At 44.0% G+C, this 15,299-nt stretch overlaps 1 long non-coding RNA gene across 2 annotated transcripts in view; it reads left to right on the top strand.

Annotated features, from left to right (window-relative positions):
* Positions 1–83: 83 nt before the first annotated feature.
* LOC147187201 (uncharacterized) overlaps positions 84–15,299 on the top strand; it is a 31,313-nt gene continuing 16,097 nt past the window's right edge. The window contains exons 1-3 of one of the 2 annotated variants that reach the window (XR_015098972.1): positions 84–383; positions 653–748; positions 4,599–4,667. This is a non-coding gene — a long non-coding RNA (uncharacterized LOC147187201). The remainder of the gene's footprint in view (positions 384–652; positions 749–4,598; positions 4,668–15,299) is intronic. The other variant, XR_015098973.1, reaches the window with a different exon arrangement.

Consider the following 15,299-nt stretch of genomic DNA (forward strand, 5'->3'; position numbering starts at 1 on the left):
TTGTACAGTAGGGGGCAGTATGCAACAAAATGCTGCAATTCTCCAATGAACAAAGAAGAAATACATTTCTACTGTATTTTCATTTACGTCTTCAAAAACTGGCTACGCATCATTAGCGCAAAATGATAGCTTGTGTGCCTGTGAAGTTTTTTGTTTTTTAAATAAATATTGGCGTTGGTATAGGTTTTGAATCGTGTCAAACAATATAAATATGCCTTTCTATTGTGTGTACGAATTGGGCTGGAGAGGACTTCAAAAACAAAAACAAACAAATTCTAAGAGGAAACGAGCCATTTCAGAAACAGTGGAGGACCCCGTGGCTGCTAGCTAATCAAACGAGGACTTAATCAGGAATCACCTGTGCAGTGCTCATGTCACATCTGGTAAGTTATTGGGGCCATTTGGTTTAACACCTATGTCTTGAAATGTCAGGAATTGCGGAATAATGGCAAGGTGTTTGCTACTAGTGCTAGTTAGTAACATGAATTGAGGTTAGCATGTTGGGTTGGTCGTGAGCAAGCATTCCAGTTTCTCGTGTGGCCCAATGGCGAAATTACTGTAATTGTTTAAACTCTTTAATTTCGTTTTAGTGTACATATTCTTTCTGCGCCAATAATTTCATGCGCACCCTGATTATGTCAACTTTGTTTAGAAACTGAAAATGGTCCTATTGACAGCAGCAGGAGTTCAAGTGGCTTGGATTTGGATTCTACCCTTGGCCATAATGTAGAATGGGATTCTGTGTAAGGTAAGCCATCCATCCATCCATCCATTTTCCGAACTAAAAAATGTTGTCGTTCTGGTAGTTAAAACAGCGGCAGTCAGCTACCAGCTCATGCTGTACTTAACAGATCAGCAGACTAAATACTGTAAAATATGCGAGGCTTTGTAGAACTCTTGCTCCCCTTGAGCAGCCTCGCCTCATACGAGCACCCCCACTGACCTTCAGGTGCGTCTGTATGTGCAAGGCCCACGCGTGGGAATGTGTGCTGTGAGAGGTACAGGGAGGTCAAACAGGATACAAATCCTTTTCCTGAACAACTGCCCTTTTCATCTCTACCACACAATCAGACTTGCGCCACATAGATGGATGGACATGTACAACACAGACGCACACGCACACACAATAGTGCTGAGAGCTTCTAGATCGTCAAGCTCTGACACCACTGAGCCTTTATGCGGCTCCCCAGCAAGTGAAAAAATATAAACCATCAGTAGATCATCTGCTGGATGTCCTCAGAGGTGCTTTGAGCTAATCCCATTTGCAGACGCAATTCCCTTAACTCATTTTAACACGGGTGTCCATTAGAGGTGAATGGACAGACGGATATATTCATATTATTGAGCGGAACTGTTAAATACAATGAGTTTAACTCATCAAAGTGGCTTGTCAACATTTTCTTAAAGAGCCATGAACAAAATTACACAACTTATGTCCCGGTATGTCGTTTTAGATAAGCGCTTCCAGATGCAAGGGGGATGTGTTTTTATGTGCTAAAACAGATGAAAATAAGTTTTCCGATTTAAAATGTTAGCCCTCATCATATTTGCCCAAGTCGTTTTTACATTTATTAAGGGCCTAAGATTAAATCGCTGCAAGTGGACTGTTTTCGTTTGTTCAATACATCTTTTTTTCTGAGAAAGGTAAAAAAAAAAAACACAGCTAATTATGCTTTTAGGCTAATGCTATTTTTTCAAGACTCACAGGAAGCTATTACCAATCCCAGTGGTTCTTGCACTTTTTGGAAGAGCTGCCATTGTTACCGATATTAAAGTACACGAGTAGGCCTGTGTGTTTATCAAAAATGATTTATTACAAAAAGTGTCTTTAATATAGGAAAATAAAAACATGGTTCAATAATGATTGACTTAAAATGGATTGCACATAAAAATGAAAAAAAAGTATCCAAATGTTTAAAATCCAACAGTTTTTAAAATTTAATGTGTTGACGTTGAACAGTATTTAGGCAGTGAATATTTTGTGTATTACACTGGAAAAAAATGGTGTGTTGAATGTACAACAGTACTCAATTTTATTTCATCAAGTAGGTACAGGAGGTATGGATCCAGATTTATTTATTTTTTGAAGTAGACTCTACACATCGATGTCAAAGTCGAGGCCCGGGGCCCAGATCCGGCCCGCGGGAGCATATCATGTGTGTCGAACTTTCACGATCCCTGCTGAAATTTGTACCGAAATGTCAAATTGTCATGGGCAAGAAATAACGTTGAGATTTTACATCGGCCCTCCGAAAGAAGCTGAAACTCCGAAGTGGCCCGCGACAAAAAATCTGTTAGACACCCCTGCTCTACAGCTACATAAAAGAATTACAAGTATCTGGATTCAGATCATTTTATTTTGTGCAACCCCTTGACAAAATAAAATTGAGTCTATCCAATAAATAGTTCAACTCTACTTTTATTTTATTATCGACAGAAGTGATTCTCAAAGCACAGTACAAGTCCCACTTGTGGTGTTCAGCATGTTATGTGGTGTCATATCATTTTAAATTGTGTATTTAGCGTTCATAGTGGATTTAATTCCATCAGGAACTTGACAAAGGTAAAATCTCATCAACTATCGCATGTCCTTGTCACTTTAGGATGATGATGAGGACCAAAAGTGTGAGGCAGTTGCTGGCGTGGTATCAGACTGATTCCACGGGCCCTGCTTATCGCGGTCTTCCCCATTCTCCGCGGGGCGGGGGAAAGAGCGTTTTTAATTGGGAAAAAAAAATCTCTTGAGCTTTTGCGACTCGGGTGTTTATGGAGCACACGGCGGCGTGGGCGAAGCGCCTCGGTAAAACCCATGATTTTTCCGCTCGATATTGTTTCATAAAAGAGCCCGGGGGGTATTTTTAGTCAAGATGCTCTCGTTATTGTAGCTCCCTGGCTCATTATGAAATAAGCGTTAGTCGCTTGTGAGTTATTGTAGCCCGCCTTTTGCTAAACTGGCCCAGTCTCTGGGCAGTGGGGTGAAGTGGCTTTATTTGACATTTTGCTCTAGTTCACCGAATTCCACCTTTAATCTCACAATTTTCCATTTTTCTTTTCATAAAAAAAGACGCGTAATTTTGCTGAATTCCAGTACTAAATGACTTTTTCGCTGAATATTATGATGCGGATCTGGAACCGTGTTTCCTCTCATAAAATGACTTTGACGACTTCATTCCGGTTAAATTTACGTCATCTGAGTCAGATTCTGACTTAATTTTCACAGTGGAACACTTTATTCCTGTAAATTAAAAAAATATCTCTCTTGCAGTGTGACAGTGTCTGCGTGGGTTTTCTCCGGGTACTCCGATTTACTCCCACATTCCAAAAACATGCGCGGCAGGCTGATTGAACGCCCAAAATTGTCCGTAGGTGCGAGTGTGAGTGCGGATGGTTGTTCGTTTCTGTGTGCCCTGCGATTGGCTGGCAACCGGTTCAGGGTGTCCCCCGCCTACTGCCTGAAGACTGCTGGGACAGGCTCCAGCCCCCCCCGTGACCCTTGTGAGGATGAAGTGGATCAGAAAATGGATGGATGGATTTTTGTCTGAAATAAGTACAGTGGACAGCTTATCATATTATCAGGCCACAGGGTGCATGAAAGGGTACCTTCACCCCCCACCCAAAATTCTGACTTTCTCACGCAATATTGTGACTTGATCATTTCAACAATAAGAAATTCACCCCAAAAAATCGTCCCGAATTCGACTCGTCGGAAATATGATTTTGGTCTTGAAATAAAAATTCTTGTCGTTTTACTTCTCGTGACAAATTCAGACTTTTTCTTCACAACCTTGTAAACGTTGAATTTATTGACATAATTCTGGTCCATAACACATATTTTAAAGCTTGTTACAGCAAAAGTAAGGCAGGTCTTGCGAAAGATAACGGTGCAAAGCAGTCCGCTGCTGGGTGATCGAAAAGACTTGTGGCTCAATCTCACAGTCATTTCCATTTTCTCTCAACAAGTCAAATAGAATTTCTGCAACACTTTTTTTTTTTTTTGTTCCAGGCTGCATTTCACATTCCAGCTGGCTCGTCCAAGCTCGTTTTTACCAGCAAGGGTAGTCTTCATCACTTCCTCCCCGTCGCCTCGCTTTGTCTACATCCCACTCCCTCCTGGGCTTGTCATCTTTCCTCACATCATGGACAGTCTTTTGATGACATTTTTTTTTTTTGCAGTATTTGTTTTCCACTATAGCAGACTTTGGGAACACTTGGCCCGGCGGTTGTTTCAACAGCTGGTTTTCGATTCGTCTGGAGCCGGTTCAGTGGGTGGTTACGGGGTTGGGCTGGTAGGATCTCATGCTGTACGCGTTCCATTCCCACTTTTGAATAAGTGATGTGGACATCTGGAATTCCGTGCGAGCAGTACAATGAGCGGTTAAGGAGGGTGGGCCGCTCTTGGGCTGGCTTCATAGTCGGATGTCATTGTCTACTTGAGGACCGGGAGTTTGGGCTTCCACGCATTTGCTCATCAGAGTTTACACATTGTATTTTGCGTGGGCTTTTATAAAACGAAAATGCAAACAAATGTATTTTTAACTCAAAGGACATGTGAAACGGCGAGAATCAAACCCTCTGAAACATGGCGTTTCATTTTTCAGACCATCGCAGCGAGGGGCCACAGAAACGATCAAGTGTGTGAGGCAGTCTGAAGAGGGCCCATTTCATGGGTGAGCAAACACATTTCAAGGGAATTAAAGGAGCCGCTTAGGTTGGCCGCGAGTGAAGTTGGCTGCGACCACGCCCGCGACCACGCAGATCCGCCCGCTTAACTTGACTAACCTTCTGTACATTAAGCATGACTAACGTGGCAGTCGCTGTCATGATTAGACGATACGGAAGGAGACTTAAAATCATGACATCCCATTGTTCACAATCACATGCAACAGTGCGTATAGTTCTGACCTTAGATGGTAAGCCAGAGTCAAAAACTCAAAAGCCAAATGCATTACAGGATTTCTGCAGGATGTCTGCCAATTCCTTTTGGGAATTACCTGTATAAATACTTCAAATGATAAGTATCCCACAAACGAGGATCCCAAAACTTTTGAAATATAATTTCAAGACCATCTTAGAGCATTACCATAGTGCAGAGGTTCTTAACCTAAATTAGATCGAACCCCAGCGGTTCGGCGAATCGGTCTCAGGGGTTCGATGAAGCCTCTGCCATGGAAGTTAAAACACCCGACTCAACATGTCAATTAAGTTGTGACACGCCCGCTTGGCCATCACTGGCTGCAGATGATCACATGACATTGCTCGTCCAATCACTGCTGCGGGAAATTTAGTTCGCTTCGTAGTCGTGTGTGTGGTGATCGTACGTCGTTCAATGTTTTAAAAAATGTATACTTATCCCTTGAAATTGTATTAACTTTATTCTGTTTTTAATAAATGCTTTTTTAATATCTTGAATTTGTAAAAAAAATATTGATATCTTTTTCACTCAAGGAGGGTTCGGTGGATGTGCATATTAACTCATTCGCTCCCAAAGACGTTTTAAAACGTCTTTTCAGACTTGGTCCAGAATTGTCTGGTCACTGAAGGAGTTAACTGGTTGGGTTCGGTACTTCTAAAAAGGTTAAGAACCACAGCCATGGGGTATATATAAAAATAAATACCGGTGATTTTTTTTTTTAAGTGCTAGCACATTATACCTACACATGTAGCGCAAACACTATAATTTCCACTCACAACCCAGGCTAAACTTGGCTCCTCCCCAACAGTCAACACCAATGCCTATTTCAGACAGGTCCTTTGTGGAATTTTTGGCCATCTGATGGCGTTTCGGAAAGAGCAGAATAAATGTAAATAATAGTCGGTTTTTCGCTGAGGAGCTCGGGATAGATTTCGCGGAGAGAAAAAAAAAAAACGCAAATAGGTGAATAAGTGAGGTGCAATTACTGTGTCAGCTGTTATGCTGATTCATGAGCAGTATTGTTGTCCTGCTTGTCCAGTAGGATTCATCATCGCTGCTCGCCCTGACAGATGCCTGTGCTACATCATGCGTGCGCTCATCTGGTCATGCATTATTTAGTCGCTATAAAGTGCTTCAGAGAGCTTTGTCGGTCTCGAGTATGTCTCCGGTGCAACTTTATGGACACAACATAGTGATTGGTCCTTTAGACGTGATTCAAACAGACGCCACGAAGAGTTTTCTCCAAGGCATCTCGTCCTCGTTAAATGAGGTGTAAAGCCGGTGTTACTAACACGTACGGATGTTTAATAAATCATTGTCGTCCGGGACTAAATCAGCGACACGATATTGCGGCCATGGTGATCGGGCGGTCCCGCCTGGAGTGGCTAAACTGAATTCCTTAGAAATTGTTGACCCACCCCCAAAACAACAAAAAAAAATCAATCGGGCAAATTAGTTGCCATTTTGATTTATCCTTCCCAGTGAGCCGTTTGGGCTTTTTCTGTTAGCAGGTTGCCCTCACTGGAATCGAGTCGGGTCTCATAACCCCCTCCACCCCCTCCCCACCTCCCAAATGCAGTTTAATTAATAGAAAAGAGATTTCATGTTTACTTTGCCTGACTTGAAAACATGAAGACAGACAATATTTTACTCACAGGCATATCTTCTTTATCCTCTGCAAGAGCGGCTGATATTACTTACCCGAGTTACGTTCAGTAGATGAGTCTTTGTCTTCATGTCGCCAGGAAGGAAGGCGCTGTGGTTAATTAATCACGATACACAAACGCACACGCATTTTAATTATTTTCATACTATTGAGGTTACGAAATTGTGCAATATTTTAATGTGGTGTTTTTCACATTGGTGGAGGGGTAGGCTGGAGCTGGAATGGATTCATGGTGCAGTCAAACCTCGGTTTTCGAACATCTCGGTTTTCGACCAAAATGTTGAGTTTTTTTTTATGCCTCGGATGATGAACACATTTCGGTTCTCGAACAAACTGAGCGCACTTGAATGCACCACTTGACTCCTCTCGCCTTCCTTACACGAGGAAGTGACGCTTCCTCGGGTAGATGAGGAAGTGACGCTTATTCGTGTCGCTGTCCATTGTGAGCAGACGTGTTCAGGAAACATTTTTATTTTAAAAAGAGCGTGGTTTGGGTTTTCGAACAGCCTTCTGGAACGGATTATGGACGAAAACCGAGGTTTGACTGTATTTCCATTCAGTGTTATTTTCAGTGGGGCAGGAGGATTTGAGATACCTGTGTTTTGCCTCATCTCAAGGCGGCGCCTTGTATGTCGTCGAAACTGAGATGTCATGCTTTTGTGAGCTTTGCATAGTTTCCCAACCATTCAAATTTCTGACCGATGGTGGGAAAGCACTACTTTGGTCTGACTAAAACTCAACTCACTTCAACATAGTTCCTTGGCACCCAAATGCCCCAAAGGTTCGAAAAGCAAAAATCTGCACGTTTGTGAATACCGACCCTTGAACGTGCCACCCTTCACTGGATTGTGAACTCTTGAGCAGACATTTATTGATTTCCAAGGATTATAGAATGACATCAAAAATGACTTTTGTGTTTGTACAAATAGAAAGCTATTTGCACTTTCCCCTTCCCGATATGATCTGATGATCCTTCGCCGCCATTATATCGTCACATAGGTAAACATTACGGAACCGCCACCCTCTCGTCTGACCTTCCCCGCCATCACGATCTGCACTCTGTTAACGTTCCTCCGCCGTGTCTTTGGAAGGCCTCTTCAGTTCCGATGCCGGCATAAGGGGCCCCCTCCCTCGCTGTTGTGTACAGCCTGTGTTTGTATTTCTGTGTTTCATCTGCGCAAATATTGGTTTTACGCGCGACCGCTTATTCTCGACAGTCTGAGGTTTCAGAACGCCGCAGCGTTTGCCGTTAGGGAAACAATTCATTTGCGTAGCCGTAGACGATCGAGCCGTCTTCTCACTTTTCAGGGATTGTTTATCATGTTGGGGAGCAAAGTGGATGGCGCGTCTGCCTCACGGTTCCGAGTGTTCGTGTTCTCCCCGCTGGCTTCTTCCCACTTTCCAAAAAAAATCTAAATGGCGGGTTCAATTGTCCATCCGTGTAAATGTGAGTGTGAAAAGTTCTTTGCGTCTAGGCGCTCGATGACCAGACTCGGGTTTGGTTTACCCCAAGTTTTGCCATCACCAGTACCCATCTATGGCACCATCGCAAAAAACGTTACATTTTAGAACGACGGAAATTGTGCCATTTGGTGAGTTGTAGATTGCGCGGCTTTCATCGGCGCGACCATGCTCAGCATTTCATCCTGCCCCCGCGCGTGGCATTGGAATAGACAATGGAGACAGCTGGCAGAGCGAGCTTGGCATCGCGACTCCGCGTTGGCGCCACGCCATCGCCCCCCCCGCCAAATAAGAGCAGCACACGGGTGCGTGATCCAAGGGCGAAGATGTGCAAGAAGCGGATGGTCGCTCTCAAAACCGGTCGTGCGATTGTCCCAAAAATCTAGACGCAGAGTTATGATTTTTCTGAAATTAACCCTTTCGTGGACAGCGGTTACGACAGTGGACAACTTACCTTGTTATCAGGTTACGGAGTGCATGAAAGGGTTAAAATCCTTTATCCTGATGCTTGGAATTCTTCATGTTGCCTCTAAATTTGTTTGTTAGATGTCCAAACCTGTAATTGGGATGCCTTCAATGTGCTTGTCATAAAAAAAAATAATAATTCTGAATCATCCGATGATTCGCTATTCTGGTTTTAATGCGCTCACATGGTTTTAAACCAAAAGGTGATTTTTTTTTTTTCAATTCAAATTAGTTTTCATGACATCCGCACCCAAATTCTCCAGCGAGTGCTCCTGATTTGGCGAGCAAGTAGCATTTCACGTCGCATTTAACTCTTGAATGTTCCTTAATTCTTCATTCACTGTGGAAAAATTGGCACCATATTTTGTGATCGACATTTTCCATCCCATCCAAAAAGTGTGCCTTGATCCGTTTGACTCGGAAGAACCTGATTTAAAAACACCGTCGAGCACCTTAGCTGTCAAGTCTCAAATCACATCTATTTTGGCCCTCAAGTATAGCGCTGTCCCACTCGCGCATCTCAGACAGAATGACCGTCGGTCAGTTTGCAACCGAGACCGAAAGAGCAATTGATGTGAAGTGACGTCGGCTCGTGCAGCAGCGGCAGCTTCCCCGACTGCTCGGCTTGACCCACTTTGCCTCTTACGGTACATCGAAAGGCCTGGGTTGGTATTTTCCAAAACAGAGGTGAAAATCTACATGCGGGAATCCAGGTAATCCCAAAAGGGGTTCACATGCTATTTTTTCTTGTATCTGGATACTATATATAATATTTTGGTGTTTCGCTGTTGAGCCTTTAGAAGTGGCCATTTGCTCCGGGTCAGCAACATGTCCATGACACGAAACCGTGCAGTCCATTGTTATTTAATTTACCGCCTCGGATAGTGGGTTAGCGCTTTGACGGATGATCATAGCCCAAGAGCCTCGGAGGCGCCACGGCTGTATCTCTGGATCGCATGTCAGGGGCGGCTTCGGTTCCCCGCAAAGCTCCCTACGCGCACGTCGGAATTCATGACGGCCGGCCGTTAGCGCTAGATATTTTTAATATTTAACCCTTTCGAGCACAAATAACGGTCACTTGATAAACTGTCCGCTGTCGTAACCGCTGTCCGTGAAAGGGTTAAGCAACAATCTGTGCTGTGATAACGACTCCCGCGGTCTTTCGAGGCACTGCTCAAGAGTCCCCGGCGGTTAATGAGCAACGGGTTCGAAATGGTAGCTTCAAACCAAAATGGCGTGACCGTCTTTGGTGCGTCCGCTTCCGATCGACGTGCCTACAAAATTTCATGTTGTCGAGAACAACTGGTTTTGGGGGCTGCGTTATCAATTTTCTTTTGTTTGTTTTTAGCACTACCAAGGAGATTTTTAGGACTAGATGTGGAATGGCAATTTATTTGGCCGAAGACTCATAACATCGATGAAAGGGCGCCATTTTCCAGAGGGCCTTCACACGGCACTTGTAAAACATATCGCTATATTAACAACGCTTCTACGTTGTCAATCAAAGCTGAGCTTTATTGTCTTCTATATTGAATCACATTGCTCCCCCCCCCCCCCAAAAGAAAGCTCGCCAGAGAAATGAACACCTGGGTTTGTTTGATCACTAATGAATTGCAGATTGGCTTTTGTAATGTCATCTGTGGAGTTGTTTATCGTGGCTTTCATGGGCAAATAAGCTTCAGCACACATTCACGAACCGTGCAGAGAGCCGCACTAATCAACCAATTTTTGTATGTCTCCGCCTGACCAATCACAATGGAAAAATGCTGACCCTATTGTTGGGCCAGCTGGCTGACCCTGTAAGGCAAACTTGAAATCTGATTCGAGTGGATTAAAAATCCCCACGACACTGCAGTCCACGGACCGGTGGCAAGAGTAGCACCAAATCGAAACGTTCTCATACTAGATAACTACAGAAAATGGGCCGATGTCCAACACTATTTCCTGTCTGCGCTGTGACTAAATTGTTCACACTGCTGCATGGTCACATACACGCCGATGCACCGCTGACCTGTGATGAACATCTGCCTGGAAGCTATTTCGCAGAGTTTATAAAGAGATCATTTCCGGTCTTATTCTTTCCATTCTTTTGTTTATATTCAACACCTGCCAGGGTAGGATATTTTTCCATCCGGCTGCAGAGGTGAAATGGAAATGAAATAACTCGAGTAATTCCACACAGATAACCGTTTTCACAGCCACTTGCACAGAGCCTCCTGTGAATTAGACTATATGTGTTGCATTATTCAGTTAAACAAGTTTTTTTTTTCTTTTCCCCCGAACCTTGTTTCTTCTTACAGCCCAAAACAAAAACGAATGTAGATCCTGGAAGAGGAGAAGTACATTTGAAGTACAGTGGCACCTCTACTTATGAGCATCTCTTCATACGAAATGTTCAAGTTACGAAACGCCTCAACAGGAAAATATCGCCGCTTGTTGGGAAAGAAATTTCAAGATGCGAAAATACAGTAATCTAATTGTAAGATGTATTTGTTACACATTTTTATGCTTTAGAAAACATTTTTCTGAATTTTTGCTGTGGGCTTGGAACGGATTAGGGCATTTACATGGAAAACACGTCTTTCTAGTTAAGAAATTTCTTGTAAAACCAATTAATAGTAGAGGTACCGCTGTACATTGTTCACCAAAACAGCAGCACCTACCGACACAGGATCAACAGCGTCGCATAAAAAAAAAATATATATATATATATATACTGTATATTATTATTATTTATAGTAGAAATACTTAAGATTTTAGCAAACCCATCGAAACTTAAAAACGGTGTGAACCGGACTATTTTAAATTCATTCCTCGGACATTCCCCGGGGATGTCGGCCACTGACGTGCGATCGTTTTGACCTTCGAGGCTTAACCAGTAAACAAGTATTCGGCAAGTTCAACCAGCCGACCTCGGAACAAGACAAAATGTCTTTTTAATGCGACAGGAATGGCGTGGCTATGCTCCCTCAGTCACATTTTGAAGATGCTGTCATTGAGTTTCATCATATAACGGCAAAATAAAGTCATTCGTGCGTCTTCGTCGAGTGTCCAAGGATGATGACACAAATGCCTCAAAGCTGACTAATGGGGAGGGAAATGATAGAAATTACATTTTCACATCTCAAGGATGTTGTCCCCCCCCCCCTCTTCTTTTATAGTAGCAATCGCTATTCTTTTTTTGCCAAACTTTGGAGATGTTAAACCGTTAAACTTTATTTTTTTGCCACTGGCCAAGAATTGTATTTTCCATTCTGAAATCAGAATTGTTGATAGCTTATTGTCAAAGGAAGGGGGAAAAAAACACAATGGCCGTGGAAATCACATCAAACTGACAGAAGTGCTAATACAAAAACAAAAATGACCACTGAGAATAATTTAGGAAAACTCGATATTTCTTTTGAATCGAAATAAGAAAAAAAAATCGAGTGTCTTGATCTCATATTCTTAGCATTGCTTTTGGTTCTTTATATGGTTGGAGGACTGTTTGCCTACTATGAGACCAAGCTTACTGACTGCGCAGCATATTCCAGTCCAGAATGGCTTTATTATAGTCTTGTATGTATTTAAGACATCTTGTGGCAGATGGAGCAAAGCAGCCCCAGAATATAACCACGCCTCCTCAACGTTTCACAGTAGTTCACACTTTTTTTCCTCTCTGTTCTTTTAGAGTGACTGTGATTTTTGTCTCTCTCAATTTTTTTTTTTTGGGGGGGGGGGTGTCAGTATGCGTTTTGGCAAATGGCACTCTCATCAGTTCCAAGTTATTTCAGTGGGTCTTTTCTTTCTTTAGCACAAGGGTACGAACAGCTTGCAGGAATCTTGGAATCATCCGGACCAATCATTCGGGTAGTCGTGATTAATTTATTGCTCGTAGTGTTAAAAATATACCGGAAGAGGAGAATCACATATTAAATGGTAATATTGAGAGGGAGGGGGAAAAAAAATGACAGTCTACTTCCTGTTCTCAATCTCATCTGTGACGAAGGCCGGAGATGAGTGTGGGACCCTCCCGCCCCCCCTGGGGATCGAACCAAGCCAGCAGTCCGGGGGGGTCTTTGAACATCGTCCGGCTGCATCCTCTTCAAGGCCTTTCGTTTGAAACGTTTGTGTCCCCCCCCCCCCCCCCCCCCTACCGGCTAACAGCTTTCGATGGCTTTTACCATGCGCGCCTCTCTATTAATAGTGAGAGCGGGGCACTGTGAATGAGCAGCGGTGGTCACGAGGTCAGAGGACTTAATGCCGCCCGCTGCATGTTTATTGCAGCCACACACGGCCCATCACCGCTTCCCCTCATTTAATGTCAGGCAAAGGCCAAGCTACTATTAAAGATTCATTTGCATACCCGTCGGACTTCGGATGACAGAGGGCAACGCAAAGATTTGCAAATTGTTCGTGCTGGAACTTGTGAATTTGTTCCAAGTACACTCTTGTATGTCGCGTGTAAGCCCGAGGCTACTTGTAAATTAGCGTTAGCCCGGCAGAGGCGAAGAGGTTTTGACAGCTGGAGTGTCTCCGCCGTCGTGAGTGGACAGATGGGCGGACGGGTGGAAAAGCAGGTCTGGGATGTCGCTCGCTTTCATTTCATGGCCCTTTCTCCTTTTATCTCTTTTTCTCACTCTCGCCCTCCCTCCGGTGGTTGATGGAATTTGGTGGCTTTTTTTTTTCTTTCAGTTATTCAAACTTATTCAGCCACGGATTCATTTCTGCATTTTTGCATAACGGTTCGTCTCTTTTGCGACTTGTCTAGTACTGCCTAATGACTGATTAGATTGTTGAGTATGCTTGTGGTTGGGAGGCACAGTTCCCGTCGAGCGACGACAAAGTAAGGCGAGACCATTTTCCCATCCATCCATTTTCCGATCGCTTTATCCTCACAAGGTTACGGGGGGTGCCGGAGCCTATCCCAGCTGTCTTCGGGCAGTAGGCGGGGGACACCCTGAACTGATCACCAGCCAATTGCAGGGCACACAGACGAACAACCATCCGCGCTCACACTCACGCCTAGAGACAATTTCACTCAGCCTGCAATGCATGTTTTTTGTTTGGAATGTGGGTTGAAACCGGAGTACCCGGAGAAAACCTACGCATGCCCGGGGAGAACATGCAAAAAAACAAAAAACAACAATGGTAGTGTCCATGTACCGAGTTCGATCCCAGCTTCGGCCTTCCTGTGTGGAGTTTGCATGTTCCCCCTGCACTTGCGTGGGTTTTCTCCGGGTACTCCGGTTTCCTCCCACATTCGAAAAACATGCATGGCAGGCTGATTGAACACTCTAAATTGTTCCTAGATGTGAGTGTGAGCGCGGATGTTTGTTCGTCTCTGTGTGCCCTGCGATTGGCTGGCGACCGGTTCAGGGTGTCCCCCGCCTATGAAGACAGCTGGGATGGGCTCCAGTTTGCCCCGCGAACCTTGTGAGGATGAAGCGGACGAAGTGAAAGCTCTCTATTCATTAGGAACAGAGTCCTGCCGCGAAAAGTGAGCATTTGCAAGTCAAGGATAGCCGCTCCTCCTGATGAACTTTTCAGCCGTTTATTGACCACGTGGCCATCCGGCACATCAATACAAAATGATGAACCTTTAAAGTACCTTTTGGTTTTCAAAAATTATTCGCAAAGTCCCTTGAAGCAGGAAAGAAGTCAAAAGGTCAACAGGAAAAAGAAGCCGGACCCCGAGCTGCGCTGATCAGAGATAATGTATTCCAGAAAGTAAGCAGAACAATTTCCGAGTGTCTCAGAGGGAGAGAAGAGAGACTGATTTGCAATGAGCAAAGCACAGGCTTACTGTATAGACACCCCCAGTTTTTGAAATGGCCAACCTTGGATCTGCTGATCTCAAATCATATCATACGTGGAACTGAAAATAATAGGATTTGGTTCAACTTCCTTTGTGGTATGATGACGTCGTTGTCCGGCGATGTGTGACTCACTTGTTTTTTTTTTTTTTTTTTTTTTTTTTAAATCGCTGCCCTGCTCAAAGCTTCCTTTTCGTACGGTTAAACAAGATACCAACTGATGGGGCACAGGTCGCTAAAATAAGGGCTGAGGGTCTTTTTTTTTTCTCGCAACGTTGGGTTGTTTTCTTTGTGTGACGACTCCTCCTTTTTTGCATCTTTTCTCGCAGGGAAAAAAACCCCCACATTCATTATTAATGCAGAGCGTCGAGCCGGTGATGGATTGGACTTGTTGCCGTTATTTATCAAAACAATGTGGAGTTCATACACTCTTCATAATATCCTCTCCTGTCCCATTTTTTGGGCTTTTTTATCCCTCACGCTCTGCGGGGGCCTTCGCTCATTTTTCACGGCGCGGCGGCCAGCTGCACCCGCCGCTGACGATGCCCTAATCAAACTTCCATTTTAACATCACAGATGGCTTAAAAAAAAAAAATACAAATAAATCCAACACCGGGCAGTGAACTGGGGTGATAGACGGCTTGCAAGGAGAGCAAATTGTAAAAGCGGCTCAACTGGGAGAAACGTTATCTCCGCAAATGATCTTGCAAGGGGTTCCTCTCTGTGGCATCGCGGACCGACCTCCGTCCCTTTGCTCATCTATGCTGCACATGCGCGTCGATAGTTGACGAGCACGTACGGGAAATGAACAAGCACACACCCGGTTTACATACTGCCCACAGTTCCACCACCCGCGATAAATGAAAATCCGCGAAGTAGGTTATTTTTATTTTTTATGAATATGTTTGAAAGAATCCGCGATGCACCGAAGCCGCGGTAAACGAACCGCGAAATAGCGAGGGATCACCGTCGTGATATTGACCCAACTGTCTTCTTTCAC

Source organism: Hippocampus guttulatus, chromosome 21 (assembly GCF_054856545.1).
Source record: "Hippocampus guttulatus isolate MCC_2025c chromosome 21, RoL_Hgut_1.0, whole genome shotgun sequence".
NCBI lineage: Eukaryota > Metazoa > Chordata > Actinopteri > Syngnathiformes > Syngnathidae > Hippocampus > Hippocampus guttulatus.